This window comes from Myotis myotis, unplaced genomic scaffold, assembly GCF_014108235.1.
Source record: "Myotis myotis isolate mMyoMyo1 unplaced genomic scaffold, mMyoMyo1.p scaffold_m19_p_2, whole genome shotgun sequence".
Classification (NCBI taxonomy): Eukaryota; Metazoa; Chordata; class Mammalia; order Chiroptera; family Vespertilionidae; genus Myotis; species Myotis myotis.
In genome coordinates this window covers 195,390,773-195,414,199 of record NW_023416324.1, presented here as the reverse complement: position 1 = coordinate 195,414,199, position 23,427 = coordinate 195,390,773, and the positions used below count along the sequence as shown (strand labels likewise).

General features: G+C 40.2%; 1 protein-coding gene and 1 non-coding gene across 6 annotated transcripts in view; one reads left to right on the top strand and one right to left on the bottom strand.

Moving 5' to 3' along the window:
- Positions 1-4,059, bottom strand: part of VEPH1 (ventricular zone expressed PH domain containing 1) — a 200,290-nt gene extending 196,231 nt beyond the window's left edge. For 4 of the 5 annotated variants that reach the window (XM_036350438.1, XM_036350440.1, XM_036350439.1 and 1 more), the window contains exon 1: positions 3,802-4,059. The gene's annotated coding sequence lies outside the window, so the exon portion shown is untranslated. The remainder of the gene's footprint in view (positions 1-3,801) is intronic. The other variant, XM_036350435.1, reaches the window with a different exon arrangement.
- Positions 4,060-11,971: 7,912 nt separating this feature from the next.
- On the top strand, positions 11,972-12,075 carry LOC118677858. Its single transcript, XR_004974582.1, has one exon. It is a non-coding gene; the product is annotated as a U6 spliceosomal RNA (small nuclear RNA).
- The last annotated feature ends 11,352 nt before the right edge of the window (positions 12,076-23,427 follow it).

Genomic DNA, 23,427 nt, shown 5'->3' with positions numbered 1-23,427 from the left:
TATTCTTTTTTTGCTGATCTGACTAAAAAAAAAAATAGGTATAATTTTGATTCATTCCCACCAGATGGCTATTGTTGTGCTGGCTGTTGTCAATTTTTTTTTTTTTTATACTTGACAATCTAAGGGAAAAGAGGTCAGTGCCCTTGGCATGGCATGTTTTAAAAATTCTTGCGGCACACGGGGAGACTAATACTGCTGCTCTAGATTAATACTGTTGGAAGTTTAAGAATGCAGGAAGTTGCAAATAAGCGGAACAAACTTACTCCACAAATATGCACACAGCAGGTTCTCGAATAATGTCCTTTCTTTCAACATCCGTTTTGTTACAATATTGATTACTAAGGAATTCAAGTCCCAGCCCGGGAGGCCACTGTCTGTGTGGAGTATGCAGGTTCTTCCCACGTCCATGTGGGTTTTCTCCCACAGGAAAATGTGTACATGAGGTGAATGGGCTTGTTTACATTGTCCCAGACTGAGTCTGTGTGTGTGTGTGTGTGTGTGTGTGTGTGTGTGTGTGTGTGTGAGAGAGAGAGAGAGCGCCCCCCAGTGGAAGGGCATCTGTCCAGGCTGCCTCCTGCCTTGCATGCTGATCTGCTGGGAGGGGCTGCTGCCATGGGGACCCTGAACTGGAACAAACGGTTTGGAAAATAATGATCTGACTTGTTTTTATTAATCTTTCTTAAATGTATGTGTAGCTCACATTTATTTCAATGTTTATTATTAGAAATGTTTTGGGTCTTTATTTCAAAGCTTGGTATGTTTTTGTGACCAGATCTATGCCATAGGAACTTAACCCTTGTGTATAACAATTAGCCCATGGTGAAACTGGATTTGTTATACCTCATTTTGATGCAAGTTGCCGCTTCCAAGAATCTATCGATGACCTTAAGTGAGGACTTACTGTACCCTCTTTCCCCAACTTTATTTTCTGGAAAATTCTTCATAAAAATCCATTTGGACCAGATATATCAATTTGTACTTTAAATATTGCAGGGAAAATGTTTATCCTGCTTGACATATTGATACTCCAGAGGAGAAAAAGGTACCACAGTCCTCTTTTATTGTTTCAACGATTAACTGAATTTTCTGAAAGTGTTTTAAACTGTATAATTCTCTATCCCCATTTTGCCTGTTCCTATAGTAAGTCTCCTACCCATCAAATCACCTATCTGCTGGTAAATTGTAGGGGAAGCTGTGCTGTAGATAAATTCATCTGTGTGATCAATAAGATGTGGGCATTGTGGCTATCTTCTCAAAGTGCTACCCAGCAAAGGTGTGTGGTCAGATGGCCGCACACCTGCCATTGAGCCAGGCCATAGGCTCCAGACCTCATACAGCTTCCTAGAAATTTGGTGATCAATTATATTTTTATGACATCAACACAGAGAAATGTCCCCTCAAAGAATTTCTTTTATAAAAATGGAGAATCTGGCCATCTGTGAGTAGGTGTATTCTTTTATTAGTAATTCTTTCTGGCTTAAAGATAGTGTTAACATCTCTTCCTTTCATGGATAATCTCTGTTTCTTTAGCATTCATTCTTTTTCACCCTCTTCATTTCTAATAGTTCTTATCACTAAATTTTATCCAATTTTCTTACATTTTTAAAAGAGTGTAGGGTCCAGACTTGGACACTATGGGACCCCAGTGAGAAGTGGGAACCTGGATACAATTGAGCTCGGCTATGCCATTGCCTGCAGTGTAAACCTGGGCAGATTAATTAACCTCCCCAAGCCTCAGATTTCTTATCTGCAAGGGTTGTTGGGGGGGGTTTAATGAGATTATGTGAAGCATTTAGCACAGACCTTGGCAGATAGCAACCACACAAGAAGTGACTGCAATTATATCCTTAAAAGTATTATCCTTACAGGCCATTCTTCTGTTAACTTGTCCCCTTGCCATCCCTCTTAAAAACTAGTGCACCACTGTGCAGATACCTAACGTTGAGTGGACCATGTTAAAGGTGCCCAGGCGTTCCCACTTGTGCCATATTTACACCCTACTTGTATTCTCCCTCGATCTTCAATCTGGGTACATCATGAACTATCTTGAATGTGTCCCTATTGTTTTAGTTTTTTTGCAAACTTACCTTGTTCCCTGGAGAGAAAGCCTTACTGTGGCACTATGCCAAACAGTCACAATGAGGAGGGAGTATAAAATTCCCTTCAGGACACCAGAAAGAATGTTCTTTAAGACTTTTCAAAGTGACCTACACTCAATGGATGTTAATAAAAAATTGCTGGCTTACACGAGTAGATTCTGCTAAATGGAAATATAGGAAAACTCAGGAAGCCCATTTATGCTGAAGAAATCCTCTAGCATCCATCCCCAGATTCATATGTTCCCTGGTGTCTTCACTTCTAGCATAACAATATTTATTCATACCATGCCTTGGACAACACTATTGTGCATTAAAAAATATCTCACTTTATTAAAATCCCCACCGATTAGCATAGACCCACTTGGGTTCTGGAAACTTTCGATAACGTTCTCTGATAGATTTTCCCTTGAAAGAAAGGATTACAGATTCTTTTCAAGGAGCATCTTTTTCACACCGTGTGAAAGCACCGAAGGCGTTCCCATGGGAATTGGCCGCATACTTTCAGCCCTTTCCACAAGATGTCCATTGTTCCCTGGGCGGCTCTTGGGTTCCGCTGCCACTACATGTTGCTACACTTCCCTTCCACTGCAGTGTAAAGCAAAGGCTGGGTATTCCACCTGATGCTAAAGAACTGGCCTTGGGCTTGTTGCTAGGACTCATATAGTTCTAAGCTTGTAGGAGGCTTGCCACCATAAGCACACAAAAAATAGGCAAGAGATCAAAAACCATATTTAAATTGGAATATGTATTGCAACTTGCTGAAACAGAAATAGATAGGAAACATTTTTCTTCATGGGGAATGAGGGAAACATCTTCAAGGCTAACCAACTTTCTAAACCAAGAATGTGTGATCTGTCATCATAATGTCATAGTGTCTCCACTTTCACCAGTGAAGTTGAACTTTGCAGGTCATATTTGTTCTGGAATTGATACGCATCTTGTTAAAACTTTTAATTCAAATTTTGTAGGTTTATTTTTCCAGAAAGCATACCCCAACTCTCAAATTACAGGGAAAATTCAATTTTAAATGTATCTTTATTTACACTTAAATTGCACATATCAAATAACTGCATACCCAATTCCAACAATGCCTTAAGTGGTTTTTTTTTTCTATTCTTTACATTGAAAACATTTGTAAATGTCATGAAATCCAATGATCGATTACTATCACTATTTGAACAAAAAAAATACATATTTAAAAGAACAAAAGAGTGGTTAGATTTGATGATGATTTCTAAGATATCCTAAATATCAGTGGGAAAAGTGACAGCAACAACAATCAGTAACGATGACTGTCCTGCTCAGTGGCTGTCATGATGCTACTGAATTTTCGTTGAAAGCCATAGGCAGGGTCAGTCTCTTTGCGGGTTGCAAAATGTTGCTGGAGGTTAACAAAAGCACGAAATGGAAACGCGCCTGCACTATTATGGAGTAAAACAAAACTGCACAAAGAGGCACAGTGTTCGGCTCTTGAGGCCTTGAGACACGTTATTAATAACCCACAGGGAGGTGGCTTTTTTACCCATAGAACTGGAAAGCGCGCATACAGGCCAGTGCGTTTTATCTGCATAAGCAGCCAGCCCCTGGGAGTTCCCCTGCCCAGCTCCGGCAGCCCACCCCTGTCTCAAGGAAGCTTCTGGCATTTACTTCAATTAGCTTTTGTTTTTGCTGAACAAAAGGACAGGAGAGAGGACAGCCATACCTCTTAGCACAGGACACTCTGGCCATCATAGGGAAGAGAAGGCAAATGCCTGATCTGTAGAGTAGTTCGTCTGGACCCTGGGACCACCATGCTCAGACGCAGCCCGGTAGCCCCTGTCCCGTCCGGTCCTGGTGACAGCAGCCTCGCTGCCCTGTGCTGCTGCTTGTCAAGGCTGCGGAACACTTGCTTCTCCCCTGGACTCACCGTGCGGAATCGAGCAAATGAGTAACTTCTACTCCCCCTCCCAAACTTCTGCCTAGAGCTAACAATTGGCACAGAGTTTTGCTTATTTCTACGGGAGATTTACAGAAGCTTTTCTTAGCAAATCAGTGTTGGAAAGAATTACAAGATTTGCCTAACAGCCAGTCATTTAACTTCTGTTAATGAATAACCCACTTTAAGGAATCAAGGAAGTTTTAGGTTAATATCAGATGTGGGCCTTTTTTATCAGGCAGGCATCAGTAAAAAGGCTTGGGGAGGGATGGAGAGAGGAAAGTAGGGAAGGGAGATAGTATTTAAGCAAATTTGATGGAAATAATATACCACAAGAGAATTAAAATGGCTACGTATGCTATTGATACTGCTAATGAAACACTGAACTAAAGGAAGCACTAGGGACTTTTCCAAGCTGGTACTGTTCCTCCTTGCACCCGTCCACATTGCTAATTCACTCCCTTTTACCATCCAAATATAGAACTCCTCCTTTCAGGTTTAACACAGGAGGGATCCCTTACCAGCAGTCCTGTATCGTCTTACATCCCTCTCTCTCTTCTAAGAAGATTGCTTTTCAACCCCCCAAAGCTTAAATTAATTGGCAGTACCCGTGGGTTGTTACATCTAGAGGCTCCCTCTCTCCTTTTAAGTGTACGACACGGGCTTTCTCCCCTTGTTGGTCCGAGGTTTTGCCTACACATAGAGTGATAGACTATTTGCGAGCCATTCTAACCAGCTTTCAGTCAAACTACGTGTGTGCGTGCGGTGGGGGAGAGTAAGGTGTACACCTGGAAATATCAATATCCCCGTGTCATTGGCAACACACTGCTAGCAAATAAATTGCTGGCTCAGTTAAAAGGCATATTCATAAGGTAACGAGGAATTTTTTGTGTGTTTAACACCCAATAGCCACTTATCCTACTTCTGATAAAAATTGCACCCAAATTTCTCTTAGGAAACAGTGTTTGGCAGATTTGACTCACATAGACAGATTGGGTCTTAGCTAGTCAGAGAAAGTGCATTCCCCTGACCATAGTGATTAGTCCAGGGGAGGGGTGTGACTCCTTCCAGCCCGATGGGAGTCATGACAGATACTCATGTTTGGCTTTAGTGGGACAGAGTCCCACTGGCCTTGATCAGAAGAAAATATGAGGACCAGTCACGCTTGCCATTTTGCCACCAAGAAAGCAAATCTGAGTGACTTCATTTGGGCCCCTTGAACCAGCTCCTCCTGATGTTGACATGACCTACCCTTTACTGTAAGCCAGTTCTCTACTAGCTTAAGGAATTCTAGATTGGGCTTTCTGCCAGTTGCCATTAAAAAAGTTCTACCCAACAGAATCAGCGAAACCTAGGTTTGTGGGCGGGCTCTTCTGGGTCCCCACAGGGCAGCTCCTTGCAAAGGAAATGAACTAGGAGACTCATTAGAAACTAGCTATGACAAACGAGTCCCTTTCATGGCAACCACAGGTTTCCACAGACAACCAGTAGAGACCAGAAAGGCTTGAGAAAGAATGTGGTCATTCAGTGTACCCGAAAGTGGAATTTTCCAAATTAATTCTTCTTAACTACATGTTCAGTTCCTCAAATACTTCCATTCTAATCACCTAAACTTGTTGGTGGTTCTGAGCCACATACCATTTGACCTCAATAAACCTGACCATGAAATCCATCCATGCATGCACAATTTTCATACATTCCTTTGGGTAATTAGTTTCACAGACTATCGCTCTATTTTTATCCCCCCACCCTCTGCTCCTGCCCCCACGCCATCTTTGGTAAATTTGAAATAAAGAACATTCTCTTTAACCACAAAGTCAGACTAAGGTGCTTCCCTTATGGCAATTATATATATTCTAAAGAAATTTTAAATGGGTAAGCTACATATAAACACAGAACTCCTGGACGGTTTCATTTTCTGAAAGTAACTTTTCTTACCTGAAACCTGTGACAGTCCTTCAGGTACACCATTTTTGTGTTCAGCCACCCAGCTTTGCAAGAGCCCATTACAGGGCACAGAAAAACTCAGACATGTCCAGGAACTCCCTGGAAAACTTGAAGCCCAGATGGTTTCATTGGTGTATTCTATAGAAATAAATAATACCAATTGTATGAAATTGTTTCAGAAAGTTTATTTCACAATAAGATGCTTTGAGAACTATTCGTATATGAATTATAAAGAAATATCTATAGACTAGAGGCCTGATTTACGAAATTTGTGCAAGGGGCTTGGCTCTCGCAGCCCCGGCTTCGTCTGGAAGGACGTCTGGCTGTCTGGCCTAATTAGCATATTACACTTTTATTATTATAGACTAGAGGCCCGGTGCACAAAAATTTGTGCACTCAGGGGGGAGGGGGGGGTCCCTCAGCCCGGCCTGTGCCCTTTCGCAGTCTGGGACCCCTCAGGAGATAACGACCTGCTGGCTTAGGCCTGCTCCCGGGTGGCAGAGGGCAGGACCAATCCCTAGGTGCAGCCCCTGGTCGGGCTCAGAGCAGGGCCGAATGGGGAGTTGGGGTGCCTTCCCCTGTCATGCACAGAGCAGGGCAGATTGGGAGGTTGTGATGCCACCCTCAGTCATGCTCAGGGTAGGGCCGATTTGGGGGTTGGGGTACCGCCTCCTGTCACACTCAAGGCAGGGTCGATGGGGAGGTTGCGGCGCCACCTCCTGTCACGCACAGAGCAGGGCCCATCAGGGGGGGTTGGGGCTCTGTACCCTGTCATGCACAGAGCAGGGCCAATCAGGGGGTTGGGGTTCTGCCCCCTGTCACACACAGAGCAGGGCCCATCAGGGGGGTTGGGGCTCCGTCCCTTGTCACTCACAGAGCAGGGTCAATCAGGGGGTTGGGGAGCTCCCCCCTGTCATGCACAGAGCAGGGCCGATCAGGGGGTTGAGGAGCTCCCCCCTGTCACTCACAGAGTAGGGCCGATAGGGGAGTTGGGGCACCACCTCCTGTCACACTCAGGGCAGGGTGGATCAGGGGGTTGGGGCGCCGCCCTCTATCACCCACAGAGCAGGGCCGATCAGGGGGTTGGGGGGCCACCACTCTCACACTCAGGGCAGGGCTGATGGGGAGGTTATGGCTCTACCCCGTCACACACAGAGCAGGGCCCGTGGGGGGCAGGAGGGTTGGGGCGCCACACACTGTCACACACAGAGCCGCAGGGCGATCAGGGGGTTGGGGAGCTCCCCCCTATCAGGCACAGAGCAGGGCTGATCAGGGGGTTGGGGCACCTTCCCCTGTCACGAACAGAGCAGGGCGGATAGGGAGGTTGTGGCCCCGCCCCCTGTCACACACAGAGCCACAGGGCGATCAGGGGGTTTGGGCGCTGCCCCCTGTCATGCTGATCCTGGTGCCGGGAGGCCTCTCGGCTCGGCTGATCCCAGTGCTGGGAGGCATATTACCGTTTTACTATATAAGATAGAGGCCTGGTGCATGGGTGGGGCTGGCTGGTTTGCCCTGAAGGGTGTCCTGGATCAGGGTGGGGGTCCCCACTGGGGTGCCTGGCCAGCCTGGGTGAGGGGCTGAGGGCTGTTTGCAGCTGGTCACACACCCTTCAGGGTGGGGTTCCTCACTGGGGTGCCTGGCCAGTCTGGGTGAGGGGCTGAGGGCTGTTTTCAGGCCGACTGAAGCTCCCAACTGCTCCTTTTTTTCTTTTTCTTTTTTTTTCTGGGCCAGCTTTAGCTCTGGCTCCAGCTCTGAGGCCTCTGCTGCTGAAAGAAGGTATCTGGTTTGTTTAGGTTCTATAATCAAAACTCTGTATCATCTCCAGCTCTGAGATCCCGGGCTCGCTGAAAGCAGGTTTCTGGGGTTTTGTTTAGCTTCTATATTTGTTACAATGTTTCTTAAACTGCAAGCTCAGAGGCCGGCAAGGCAGGCGGGGAACGTTGGAGTCCTCTGTCACTGAAGCAAGCAAGCCTCATGTTAGTTTCAAGCTGCCTGGCTGCCGGCCGCCATCTTGGCTGGCAGTTAATTTGCATATCTCGCTGATTAGCCAATGGGAAGGGTAGCGGTCGTACACCAATTACCATGTTTCTCTTTTATTAGATAGGATGTGTATAGTGGCAGATAGCATTTCATCCTATGAATATAGCACATTTTGTCCATCCAGTCCTCTACTGATAAAGTTGTAAGTGGTGTGCAGGATTTTACTGCATTGTTGGGGCTGAAAGAACACGTTTGAGCTAGGCTGCTTGGCTTCACAACCAGTCCTACCATTTATTAGCCATTTGACTTTGGGCCACAATCCTAACCTTATTATTATTTTTTTTAGGGCGGGGGGTGGTCAGGGTTTATATTTCTTTCTAAAAGGCAAGGATATTCATTGTACCTACCTCCTAGAGTTGTTATGAGGGTTAGCTGGGATAATATTTGGAAAGTACTTAGAGCCAGACTGGAATGTAGTAAGTGCCACGTGAGTGTTTGTTAAATACACACTCGAAGGAACATCTTTGCAAGTGCTTCCTGGTGCAGAGCTGCAGGAATTTGCCTAGGATCCATACCAAAGTGAAATTACTGGGTTGGAGGGTATGCACATTTTTCATTTTACTAAACACTGCCAACTTACACCCTAAACTGTCAGTACCAACCAATAGTCCCACAAGAGGGGCACAGCTTTGTCACATGCCTGACAACACTCAACAAAGACTCTTTAATTTGACCTATTTAATGGAAATCTATCTTTTTTTTGTACTAATTTGCCTTTCCAGGTAAGTGATGAAATTCAACACATTTCATATTCTGAATATATCCATAATTCCTCTTCTTTTAAATGTCTGTTTAGACTCATATTCTTTCTGTGGACCTGTAGGGAGTGTCTTTTCCTTACTGATTTGAATAAGTGTTTTATGTATTGTAGATTCTAAGGCTTTGTCGGCTACATACATTGCAATTAAATTTAACTTATGCTTCACTTTTTTGGGGGGAGAGGGCACTTGTATTGAAAATTTTTGTTTTAATTTAAAAAATGTAATACATTCACATAGTTCAAAATTTAAAGACATATACTAGTATTAAAAGGTGTACAGTGAAAAGATACCCACAAACCCCTGATCCCGATCTACTTAGTTTCTGCCTGAACTTCTGTTACAAGAACCAACAAATATCCTTTCAAAATTTCTTAATTTGAATATAAATAGCTACTTTCTTTCCCCAATTTTACATAAATGGCAATTTGCTATATATACTCATTTCTGTATATTGCTTTAACCACTTTATATCTTGGTGCTTTTTCCATATTGGCATATAGAGAGCTTGCATCTTTTTTTTAAAGCTGCATATTATTTACTGTATGGATATGACATAATTTATTTAATAATTGGTATTTGGGTAATTTCAACCTTTATTCCTAAATATAAAACAGTAATTTAATTAATTAATTAATTTATTTATTTATTCATTTTAATCCTCATCCAAAGATATTTTTCCATTGATTTTTTTTTAGAGAGAGTGGAAGAGAGAGGGAAAGACAAAGAGAAATATCAATGTGAAAGAAACACATTGATTGGCAGGAGCCCTGACCAGGGCCCTGCTGCATGAACCCTCACCAGGGCCTGGGCCACAGCCGGCAACTGAGGTATGTAGCGCCATAATCAAACCTGGGACCCTTGGGTCCACAGGATGACACTCTATCCACTGAGCCAAACTGGCTAGGGCTAAAGAGTAAATTAAAACAGAAGATTTTTGCTTTTAAAACATTACCATTTTTTTTATAGTTTGCACTTTTTACTTCTTATTTCAGAAAGCCTTCTCTATCCTGAGTTCATAAAGATAGATAATTCTTCTATATTTTTTCTGAAATAGGTATTTTTTCATACTTCGATTTTAATACAAAATTTATGTTATTTATAATGTGAAATAAAAATCTGGTTTTATATATGTCTATATACCAAATACAGTATATATATATACATATATATGTGTATGTATATATATATATATAATTTTTCTAACACAATTTTTAGTTTGTTTTTAACTCATTGATTTATAATACCAGTGATTTATGATTTATGATACCAATATGATCTGTTATATTCCAAGTTTACATATATGTTTGGGTCTAGTTCAAGAGTCTCTGTTATGTCCCATTGGTCTATTTGTTTTCCTCTGTGCCAATATTACACTGTTTTGATGATCTTACCTTTTTAATGCTCTATGTCTTCATATTGTATGAAAAGATTCACCCTTCTTTGTTCTTTCTTTTTAAAATTACCTTAGTAATTCTTTGACCTTTACAATACTTTGACCACATACATTTTAGACTCAGTTAATCATTTCACAGACATCAACTTGGGATCTTGAGTAGAATTGTAATTAGATTTGTATGGATTGTAATGAATTGCACTGTATATAGATTATTTGGGAAGTATTAATGTTTTTTCAAATGTTGATTTAAGAAATTCATGAAAAATTTAAAATTTCTACTTATTCTAGTCCTCTTTTATGTTTTTCAATAAACAATTACATATTTTTTTCATGAAGCTCATGCACATACTTGTAGAGTTTCTTTTACTAAGTACTTTATAGTTTATGTGTTGTTGTATCTTTTTTGTGATTCTGTTTCTTCTATTACATTTTCTATTTTGTTATTCCTGTGTGAGGGAACCTTAATAATTTTTGTATACTGATTCACAGCCTTGTTGAATCCTATTATTAATTTTAAAGGTTTATCTGTAGAGTCTCTTGATGTAGACAGTCTTATCATCTCTAGATAATAACAGTTTTATCCATTCTAATTCATAGATTTCTTCATTTGTATCTCCTACCTTGCCATTAGTTATTTCAAAGAACCAGATTCAGTTCTTTTTTAATCAGTCCTTTTAAAAAAATTTCTATTGCATTAACTTCTGCTTCTATATCCACTGTTTCTTTTCCACAAATGTTAATGGGTTAAAATTTTCCCATAGCCTCTTGGATGACTATTTAGCTTACTCATCTTCTTTTTAGTTTTCTTTAAAATTCTCTTTAACCCCATCTGGCATGGCTCAGTGGTTGAGTGTCGACCTATGGACCAGGAGGTCAGAGTTAGATTCCCAGTCAGGGCACCTGCCTGGGTTGCAGGCTCAATCCCCAGTAGAGGGTGCAAGAGGAAGCTAATCAATGGCTCTCTCTCATCATTGATGTTTCTATCTCTCTCTTTCTCTCCCCTTCTCTCTCTGAAATCAATAAAGATATATTTTAAAAAATTAAATAAAATGTTCTTTAAATTATATTTTTAGATTTTATACTCTTATTTTATTCCTTCCTTCCTTCTACTTTCTGTGGGTTTTTTTTTTTGTTGTTGTTGTTTTTTGCTGTTCTTTTTTCTACTCAGGTTTAAAGTTGAGGTTGTTGATTTTGAGCCTTTTTTCTTCATATTTACTTCTTAAGTAGCAAATTTCCTTTTAAGCATGGTTTTAGCTATCATTCATAAGTTTTAACACATTGCATTTTCAATATCATTGAGTTAAAATATTTATTTTTATCATGGCTTCTTTGACCCCTGTATTATTTAGAAGTCTATTGTTTAATTTCTAAACACCTAGAGTTTTTCTAGTTGCCTTTTTATCCCCCACTGTGAGCAGAGAATCCACTCTACTCTAAACTTTAATATATTAATTTTGAAACTTGTTTTATGTCTTAGCATTTGGTCATTTAAAAAAGGCCTGTGGGCTCCTCCCGGGAGCACACCCAGCCCTTTCTTCCCTCTCAGGCATGCACCTCCTAAACTATAAAGGTCCTCACGAGACTTACAACCAGGGGAGCAATGGTCTGTGGTAGCTCGTCCTGGGCTCAACCCTGAACCTGTGTCCAAGGCCCTCTTTTCTCTGACTTTCCAGAGAGCCAAAGCAGCCAGCCTAGGCTCTGTCTTGTTGCTTCTTATATATTAAGCCCTTCCTTATTTCACTGTCCCTAGCTTTAATAAACATACTCTCAAAAATAAAAAAATTAAAAATTAAATAAAAAATGCCTGTGTGCTGTGCTCTCTTAGGCAACACATGTACTGAAACTGGAATGATACAGAGATTAGCATGGACCCTGCACAAGGATGACTCGCAAATTCATGAAGTGCTCCATATTTTTTTAAAATGCCCGTGGGTTGGATTCAGTGTTCTATTTATGTATATTAAACCAAGGTTGCAAATTAATTTTGTAAATGTTATAATATTACTTTTATATGGCTTTCTAAGTTAGATATTTTGAGGTATCTTCCTGATATATTTTGGAATTGTTCATTTCTCCTTTTGTCTACTTTAAAGTTCTATTTTGCAATTATACCTATTGTGAGGCTCTGTTTATTTGGATAGAAAGCTAGAATCGTCATAATATTTTTGGTAGATAGAAACTTTTATTATGATGAAGTATTTCTTACCTATATTAGTGCTTTTTCTTCTGAAGTCAGCTTTGTCTAATAATATACCTATGCAGTCTTTCTTTTGGTGAATATCTGCATGCTTTATCTCTTAATTTCAACCTCTTTTATCTTATGTTTTGTATATGACTCTTTTTTTCATCTTTTGCCCCCCTCCCCAATCTGATCACCTTTGTCTTTGAATTAGAACATTTAGACCATTTTCATTTAATCTAATTATTATTTATTTGGGGTTTAAATCTATGTTAGTATTTGTTTTATGATTCTGTTTGTTTTATGATTCTTTCCTCTCCTTGCTTTCATTTTGATTGAGCATTTAAAATTTCTCTTTTCTCTTCAATAAGCTTGGAAATTATATATCATTTAGTATTTTTTTGTTTTTTTTTCTCTCTTGTTTTTAGTATTTATATTCTATTAGCTCCTTGGATGCTTGATTATTTATATGTATGAGTGTCTGTGTGTGTGTGTGTGTGTGTGTGTGTGTGAGAGAGAGAGAGAGAGAGAGAGAGAGAGAGAGAGGGAGCAAAGGTACTGTATTTGCAAAATTGATTGTAGAAATAATTTGAGGCTCAGCATATCTTGGTCTTAGGAAGAGAATTCACATTTGTTTATGCATTGGCATTGGTATCACCTCAATTCATTTTGAGGTGTTGAGGTAAATTGAAACTGAGCTCCATTTTCTCTATTTCCAGTTTACCCTGTTCTGTTCCTAAGGTCTAGCTCTTCAGGATTTCTTCAGGGGTTTCTACAAATCCCCTTCCCTTCCTGATAGGCCCTAAGGCCTATTCCCTTTACTCTGTGAAGCTGTGAAAAGCAATGCTCAGCTTCTCAGCCTTTTACACTTTCAGGTTCCTTTTTAAATCAGCAAAAGCCCACCAGGGAAGGAATAGTCCCCAAAGCCAGGTTCACCTCCCTCGGCTCCATCCTTCTCCACACCTTGGCTCACCACACTTTACTCTTTTTGTCTTTCCAATGCCTTGAAATACAGTCCACCCCCTCTCTCCCGCCACCACCACTATTTCAAACACTTAAAACATTATCTTGTCCAGGCTGTACTGTCCTCAGCAAACAGATTGATTAGATTTAGCTACACCATCTTTACTGGTGGTGGAAGTCTAAAACAGTTAGGTTTTTATGTCTGAAATGCATTGTATTTTTCATAATAAAGTAAGTCTACACACACACTAAGAATGTACTAGAGTAGCATTTATGGTTCTGTTTGTAACATTTCTACAACCTTAGTTTTAAAGGTTCAAGAGTTCACTTTGTGAAGACAAGGGATAAAGCAATGACTGGCCTTGAAAAATGCCTGAACTCAAATCATGCTTCCCCAGTGCACACAACTGTGTTCTTCATAAGTAGTGGTATTGCAGTTGCCTGGAAACATCTCACCTATCTTCTTTATCCTTGAGCCATCAGAACAGGTTTCCACCTAAATTTTCAAGGACAAAACAATGGCTAACTTTCTTAAAGAAAAGGGATTTGGGAAAATAACTAGTAAGGCTGATATGAAACATATGTTAAGAAGGTAAGACCGTGAAATTAAATATTTTTTTACGTCGGTACTATTGTCTTTATCTTTACTACCCCATAAAGAATGGTTGTAGGCTGGGTACAACCCCCATCCTAATGTGCTTCATTATTAAAACAACACTTAATTAAGTGGTGGACAAAGCCAGAAACATGCTGTAGTTGAAGGAAATCTCTCAGGTTATTTTCAGATGTTTCTAGTTTAGCAAAAGCCAAAGCATATTTTGCTGAGCACATTTTATTCCTGTGTGTATTATAAGGGAAATCTAACCCATGTGTTTTATTTCATTAATATTTTGCCAAGTTTAATGGTCCTTTTGCAAGATATATTTAATGTTAAGTTATTTTTACGAGGCTTTTTTCCTTGGATTATGAATTCATATGTCACCTAAAGTAAGTACACTTTGATCCAAATATCTTGTAGTTATGAAGTCAGAAACCCACAAAACTTGGGTGATTTCCCAACAGTGCCAAATACAATATTTCACTCCACTACTAACATCATGATTTTTCCCCTCACATTTGTCAATCAGCACTTTATTGAGAAAACAGCAGACCTATTCTCCTCTTGAAGCCCTCCTTTTTTTGGAAATGTCCAAATGAGGCCATGGTCCAATTCAACATGGGCCACTAACGTCAAATCAGGGGCACCGACCGAAGTGTAGATTGTATACTGATTGAGTCACATCTGCGGTTACCTAAGAGTGTGATACAAGCCAGCTCATCAGAGGGCGTGGCGAATGCTAACTCATGAGAGTAGCAACCAGGGCAGGTGAAGATATGGGCCACAGAAATTTCCAATCTAGGCTGGTGGCAGTACAAATTAGGAAGCTGCTGTAGAGAACAATTATTATCTAGTGAAGTTTCAGAATTGCATGCCTTCTAACCCAATAACCTCACTCCTAGGTCCAATTCCAGAAAGCCTTGAACACGGGAACCAGAAGACATGTATAAGAAAGTCCTTCGAGATGTAGTAATAAAGAAATTGGAAACAACTGAAATATCAATCAATAGGAAAAATTGATAAGCCCGTTGTGATATGCAATAAATGTGCTTGTAAAGAGCAATGGAAATGAATAAATTACAGGTGTGTACATTAAATCATGGACAAATCTCAAAAAACGGGTGCTGAATGGCAGAAAACCAAGGCATAGTAGAAAAAATGTGGTATTCCTGTATTTAGATGAAGTTTAAAAGTCTGTAAAAACAAAGAATTTCGTGTTTAGGAGCATATACAAATATGAATACTATAAATGAAAACTATGAGATGTTATAAACACAATTCAGGATAGGCAATATTTTGCATGGGACAATGGAAAGTGGAAGGGAGAGGGTATGGGAAGTACTTCTAGAATCTCATTAGTGTTCTGTTTTTGAGAGCTGTGTGTTGTGTAGACAAGGTTTTTCCATTATTTTATACTTTGAAAATGTTATCGATATTATTTTGTATTTACTCAACCTTAACATTTTACTTTTAAAATGCAGGTTTAAGCATGTAACCAACATACTGAAATATTTATCCACTGGCCCAATTCTCATGAAACTAAGACAAAAAAATACATTCGGTCAGAGTTTAGTTATAGGCTTAATGCTTCCCTTCCTGTCTTGAGTTAAAAAAAAGAAAAGAAAAGAAAAATTCCCTTTGGGGTTTTTTTCTATGTCTTACATAGCTGGGTAATTTCTTATGTTTTCAGATTAGATGAAATACTATCAGGCAGCTCTGTCATTCCGCATAAGTAGTAGTGATTACTCTATCAGAAAAAAAATCTATAACATGGTATAGAAGTTAATGTTTGGCAAGCAAGTCTCAATGGTGTGCTAGAGCTGTCAGTGTAACCATTAGTAACACAAGACACAATGGGCTAAATTCTGTGAGAGAATGGAGTGCTCCCTCAGTCCCGATAAGACGGAACTCTTTCCAGACAACAGGAAATCTATTTAATATATATAATCAATTATTCACAAATCTAGGGCAACCAGCCTCCTTCCCTCTTCAATCCCTTCTTTACCTTTTTCCTTCCCTCTCTCCCTACCCCATCTCTCTTTCCCTTTCCTATCCTCCTGTCTTTCACCAACTGTATCAAATATCTATTATGTACCAGGAACCAAATACTCACATATGCACTGGTGTCCCAAATGAATTAATGGGACCCCTGACAGAGCATATATTGCAATCATACCTCCTTTTTCTCTCTGGTATAAAATCATCCTTACTTGGTCAATAAAGTGATACCTTCACATTTTTGCAATATATGTTAACTGTCTAATTGATTTTGTCTTTGTTTACATTGTGAGTTCTACAATATAAATAAATGAGTGTACATTATGTGCATTTTTATATATACAACTTAAAGGCTGGTAAAATCAACACTTGTAGTCACCACCTAGCTGCAGAAATAAGCATTAACTATAGTTAGAATTTTTCCTCCCTTTCTCCATCCAGAAATAATACACTATTTGAATTGTATACCATAATTATCTTGCTTTTTCTTATAGCTTTATAACTTATGTCTTTATCTAAGTATTTTATTTAAAACTAGAGGCCCAGTGCATGAAATTCTTGCATGGGAGGAGGGGAGGAGGATCCCTCAGCCTGGCCTGCACCCTCTCCAATCTGGGACCCCTCAAGGGATGTCTGACTGCCCTTTTAGGCCAGATCCCCCTCACAATCTGGGACCACTGGCTCCTAACCACTTACCTGCCTACCAGCCTGATTGCCCCCTAACCACTCCCCTGCTAGCCTGATTGACGGCTAACTGCTCCCCTGCTGGCCTGATCACCCCCAACTGCCCTCCCCTGCCAGCCTGATTGGTGGCTAATTGCTCCCCTGCCTGCCTGATCACTCCCAACTGCCCTCCCTTGCTGTGACCCGCCTCCTCCTCCATCTTGTGACGACGTTAGGGCATGATGCATGATGGTGAGGGCGTGACAACCACCTAGGCCAGTGGTCAGCAAACTGCGGCTCGGCAAACCACGGCTCGTGAGCCACATGTTTCTTTGGCCCCTTGAGTGTGGCTCTTCCACAAAATACTGACTTCTGCACATGGGCCACGAAGTTTCAATCGCACTGTACGTGCATGCCCACACATGGTATTTTGTGGAAGAGCCACACTCAAGGGGCCAAAGAGCCGCATGTGGCTTGCGAGCAAGGTTTGCCGACCATGGACCTAGGCTATTAGTATAGACTAGAGGCCAAGTGCAAGAAATTTGTGCACTTGGCGGGTCCCTCAGCCCAGCCTGCATCCTCTCACAGTCTGGGAGCCCTGGGGGGATGTCCGACTGACAGCCAAGGTGAGTGGGCCTAAGCTGGCAGTCGAACATCCTTAGTGCTGCTGCGGAGGCGGCAGAGGCTCCCACCACTGCCCCTGCACTCACCAGCTGTGAGCCTTGCTTCTGGCTGAGTGGCGCTCCCTCTGTGGGGGTGCACTGACCACCAGGAAGCAGCTCCTGCATTGAGTGTCTGTCCCCTGGTGGTCAGTGCACATGATAGCGAGCAGTTGAGTGACCTTAGCATATCATTAGCATATGCTTTGATTGGTTGAACAGACAACCGGACAACCAGACACTTAGCATATTAGACTTTTCTTTAATAGGATATGTAATTGGACAATATAGTATATATTCTTTTGTGACTCAGTGTTTTTTACTCAATGTTCTGTTTTTTGTGGTTTGTTTTTTGTTGTTTTGCGATTCATCCATGGAGCTGTGGTTAATTTTACTTTTTACAATTGCATAGTATTCCACTCTATGCCTTTGTCCCACTTTATCCTTTCTTTGCTGATGGGAATTTTGCTGTTATGGAGAGTCTGCTCTGGACATTGTTATATATGTCTCCTGGCACAACTGTGCAAGTTTTTTCTCATGGTTATATACTTAGAAGTGGACTTGTTAGGTCTTAGACTATGTGAATCCTCCACTGTACTGGAAAATGCTTATTCATTTGCCAAAGTAAGTGTCCTGATTTACACTCTCATCGGCAATAGGTGAGAATTTTTAGTTGTCCTTCATCATAAACAGATAATACTGCTTGAGTTGTAAATTGTTTCTTACCCTGGCAATAAAGTTGCAATTTATTGATAACCAATGAGTTTGAGCATCACATAATATTTATATGCCATTCATATGTTCTTCTGTGAAATTCCTGTTTGCCACTTTTGCCTATTTTTCTATTTGGTTATTTATCTTTTTTCTTAATGATTCACAAGGGGTCTTCATATGTGTTTTTGATAAGGGTTCTTTTCCAGATATATGTATTTCAAATATGTCCCCCAGTTTGTGGTTTACATTTTACTCTCTTTATGACATTTAAAATATATGTATATTTTTATTGATTTCAGAGAGGAAGGGAGAGGGAGAGATAGAAGCATCAATGATGAGAGAGAATCATTGATTGGCTGCCTCCTGCATGTCCCCTACTGGGGATCTAGCTCACAACCCTGACTGGGAATTGAACTGTGACCTCCTCATTCACAGGTCAATGCTCAACCACTGAGCCATGCAAGTTGGGCTCTTTATGGCATTTTTTAAATGTCTTTTGACAATTTGAGTTTAATGTAGTCACAATTATAAATCTCTTTTTTATGTTTTGTGCTTTTTGCATCTTGTTTAAGAAATCCATCCCTACATAGAGATTATAAATTTATTCTTCTTCACTGTCTCCTAAACTTTTTTAAGTTTTTCATTTCACATTTACGTCTTAATCCACGAGGAATTAACTCTTGTGTGTGGTGGCACATAGGGCTCTGTTTTATTTTTTCTGGTAGAGTCAATCAGGGGTCAGAGGACTATTGACTTAGGAGTTTACCCCTTCCCAAGTGACCTGCACTGTGATCTCCATCTGTACATTCCCTTCTGGGGATGTTCTGTTTCTGGGCTCCATGTTTTGTTCTGTCAGTACACAGTCTATCTTTGCACTAATATCACATTGTCTTAGTAACCACATTTGATAGAGCAAGATGACTCATCTTTTTGTCTTTCAAAATTATTCTGGCTAATTTCAGCCCTTTGAATTTCCATGTAAACTTCAGAATCACATTATAACTTCCATGTAAAACTTTATCTAAATTCTGGTTGAAATATAAAACTTCCAATTCATCTGAGAAGAGTGAATATTTGTATGATATTAAATTTTTCTATCCATCGCATGCTATACTTACAAGATTATAGATCTTTTTGATGTTTTTCAATAAATTAATTCAATAAAGAAATCAGTTGTGCACTTTTTAAACATGTTAACACTTTTTAAATTAACATTAAGCTGTAAATGATGTACCAAAAACTGTACATACTTAACATAAACAATTTGACGAGTCGGAACATGCACAGACACCTTTTCATGAAACTGTCATCACAGTCAAAGTAACAGACATGAGCATCACCTCCAAAAGTTTCCTCGTGCCCCTGTGCTGTTGGTTTTGTTTTTGTGGTAAGAATGTTTAACATGAGCTCTCCTCTCTTAACAAAATTTTTAAGTGCACAATTCAGTATTGTTCACTAGAAGAACTATGCTGTACCTCATATCTCTAGAATTATTGAACTTGCATAAAAAGTTTGTCTCCATTAAACAATTCCCCACCCCCACCCTAGTCCCTGCAACCACCACTTTTCTCTCTGCTTCTATGAGTTTGACTATTTTAGGTATTTCATGTAAATGGGATCACGCAATATTTCTCTGTCTGTAACTGGCTTACTTCACTTTGTACAGTGTCATTCAGGTTCATGTATGTTGTCGCATAGGACAGGATTTTTTTTTCCCCTTTTAAGGTTGAATAATATTTCATTGTGTGTATATACCGCATTTCCTTTATCATTCACCCATCAGTGGACATTTAGATTGCTTCCATATCTTGGCTATTATGAATAATGCTGCAAGGAATGTGAGGGTGCAAGATATCTCTTTGCCATCCTGATTTCAACTCCTTTGGATATATGCCCAGAAGTGGAATTGCTGGATCATATGGTAATTCTATTTTTAATTTTTTGAGGAACCTTCACATTGTTTTTCATAGTGGCTGTGCCATTTTACATTCCTGCTAACACTGTGCAAGGGGTCAAGTTTTCCTACATGTTTGCTAACATTTGTAATCTTTTGAGGCTTTTTTTTTTTTTTAATTTAAGATAGCAATCCTAACAAGTGTGTGGTAATATCTTTTTGTGGTTTTGATTTGAATTTCTCTGATGATTGGTGATGTTGAACATCTTTTCGTATACTTGGTAGCCATTTATCTCTCTCTCTTTTTTTTTAGAAATATCTGCCCCTTTTAAAATTAGGTTATTTGGGTTTATTTATTTCTTTTTTTTCTATTGACCTGTTAGAGTTTTTTTATATATTGGATATTAGTTATTTATTGGATACATGGCTTGCAAATATTTTCTTTCATTCCATATGTTGCCTTTTCATTCTATTGTTTCCTTTGCTGTGCTGAAATTTTTAAGTTCCATGTAGTCTCACTTACTAATTTTGCTTTTACAGCCTGTATAATTGGTGTTATATCTAAAAAATAATCGCCAAGACCAATATTGAGCAGCTTTTCCCCTGTTTTCTTCTAGAAGTTTTATAGTTTTGGGTTTTACATTTAAGTCTCTAATCCATTTTGAGTTGATTTTTATATATAGTGTAAGATAAATATCTAGTAATTTTTATTTTTGTTGCTATTGTAAATAGTGAGGTGGAAATCAATAAATCTTTAAAAAAAACAACAATGCAAACAATACCTTATAAAGAGGAAAAAGCACCTAACCAGGACCTAGCAATTCTCTTCCTAAGTGTATGCACAAGGGAATCTCTTCCTCATGGACACCAGGAGACCTGTAAAAGCAGCATTGCTCATAATAATAAAAAAATGAACAGCACAGTGGATACATTATTGTGACATAGTCAGTGGAATATTACACAGGAGTGAAGATGAATAAACTACATCTATGCATATTAGCATGTGTCGATACTAAACGCATAATCCTGAATGAAAAAAGCAACTTAAAAAGTAATTTATATAATGTGCATCTTTTAATGTAAATTTGAAGGGCAAGAAATATTAGATCATATATTGCTTAAGGTACATGCACACATAGTAAGATTATAAAGAAAGACAAGGAAATTATAAACCTTAAACTCAGTAAAATAGGGAGGGAACAGTGTTGCAATTGGGGGAGCACAATGGCAGCTTCAAAATACTAGTCATTTTCTATTTCTTAATGTAACTAGAGGGCACAGTTGTTTCTTAATATTTTGAAAATACACAGATGTGTGCATGCATGTCATACATACATCTATAGTAAATATGCTTTAGATGCATGCTATCTATATATATAAAAGCCTAATATGCTAAGTGTCCAACCATTTGACCATTCGACCAGTTGCTATTATGTGCACTGACCACAAGAGGGAAGACTCTCCAACCAGTAGGTTAGCTTGCTGCTGGGGTCCGGCCGATCAGGACTGGGAGAGATAGGCCAGACACACCCTAGAGCCCTCCCACAGTCCCTCTCTGGCTGGCCAACCTCCTGTGTCCCTCCCTGGCCTCTAAAATATTTCTTCTAATTAATTTCCTTTCAATGTGCACAAATCCGTGCACTGGGCCTCTAGTACTTTATAATAAAATATTAATACAATTTAATTAAAACTTCAATAACTGAAAATTAGTTTTTGGTCATCCAAAGAGTACTTTTATGATTTTATGACAGTCGACTGATGTGTTGGTGCCTCAGAGCCTGTTCTGGGTCTGAGCTTCTTACTTTGTATTTCTGTGTATGGTGAGGTAATAAGCTAACTACAGTAATGTGCTTTGAGAGCCCTTCATCCCTTCACCTGTGTATCATGAATTTTTGAAATTCAAGTTTTTCTGATTGATCTAAGAAGGAGGGTCTTCTTGCAGACCTGGCTCCAGCCCTCATGGCAGCAATGAGTAGTTTTCTTAAACTTCAGCCATTTGAAAACCCCTGTATGACTTTCGACATATCCATTTATTACACATGTAGAATTTGTCTTTAAATTTACTTTCATTAAACTCACTTTTGCTATCTCTAGCTCACTCTAAGGAATAATATTAGTTAAATCACGAATTTGATGTGCTATCTCTACTTTAATATTCATGGGAATAGACTCCTAACAAGAACCATTTTAAAAAGTTTGTCCATATACCACATTTGACCAAAAGTCATTCTGGGTATGTCCACGTGCTACACTTTGGAAAAGTCTAATTAAATTGAGAAAGATTTTTAAAAAAGTCTTCCCCCCATCACACCCCCGTCCTCTGCCCCAGCATGTCCAACAGAAGGGCAACTGGCAGCTCCAACCTCAGCATTTGCCAGATAGCCCTCTCCCCCTTTGCCTGTGGAATGTTCCCATTTGGACTTGCGTTCTGCCTGTTATTTGGGATTGCCACGTTTCTGTTGCCCACCTCATTATAGAAGGGGCTACATTTATGCCCTGGGAAACTGACACTCCCACAGCGGCAATGCCAGCCGGTCGGCCAAGATAAAGTATCAGGGCAGAATTAATAGACCGGCGCTCAAGTCCTCGTTTATACGCGGGCCAAGTCACCGGGGGCATGCGTGGCTGTGTTAAAAGTGGGTTGTCAACCTCCCCATCAGCATCCTGCCAACAGCTGGGTGACAGCAGGCCCTACAAGCCTCCTGTGACAACCCAATTCAAATGTCTCCTTGGTGATCATCAACCACTCGAGTTTAATTTACTCAAATTCTCCACCAACTTTCTAGCTGGGCATTCTTGGTTTAGGAAGCCCTGCTTTTTTCTTCTTGCTTTTTTCCTCAATGGCATGTGGCATCTCTGATGCAGTTTGATTAAAGAACTCCCCCCACCACCACCCCCTGCCTTTCTGTTAGCTGCTTTTCAAGGTCAGATGGTTTAGATATTTCCAGAAGGCTGCCACTGCCTCTTAGGCCGGCACATGTGCATGGGATGCCATTGGCCGGGGCTTCCAGGCGCATGGCTGAGTCCATTAAGACCCAGTGAAGCCTGAAAGGAAGGATCAATGTTTCATTTACATCTGAAGGCTCGACATCTCATCACATCCTGCTGGAAACAGGCTGGACAACATCTTAATACTAATCAGCTCCCTCTGACATTGAATTCTAAGGGTGGGTATTTTGAAAAGCAACACTATGAGCGCTGGCCCTGGCGGCTCCGCGCCGGCAATCATCTGCCCCCTCGCCAGACTGTACAATTTGACACTCTTGTTCAGCGGCTTCTCACTCATTAAACTGATCAAGATACAAAACTTGTTAGTTAATTTTTCATGCACTTGGGGGACCGGGCTGCATATTTTAATGATCTGCGCTCAGAATGTGCTGATCAAACTGCATATTTTGTTGATTCGCAGTGACATACCCTTAACCACAGTGTTGCTCGCGCAGGGTCCTGGGTGATGTGAGCTGCATCCGGAAAGCGTGGGGTGGATGCTGTGTGTGCTAATTGAACTGCGGAGCTGCCCCGAGGCTCTGATGTGCTCCTGACCGATTGATCTGAATAATAACCATTTGGAATGTTCATATCTTGTACCTCAGGGCTCAGA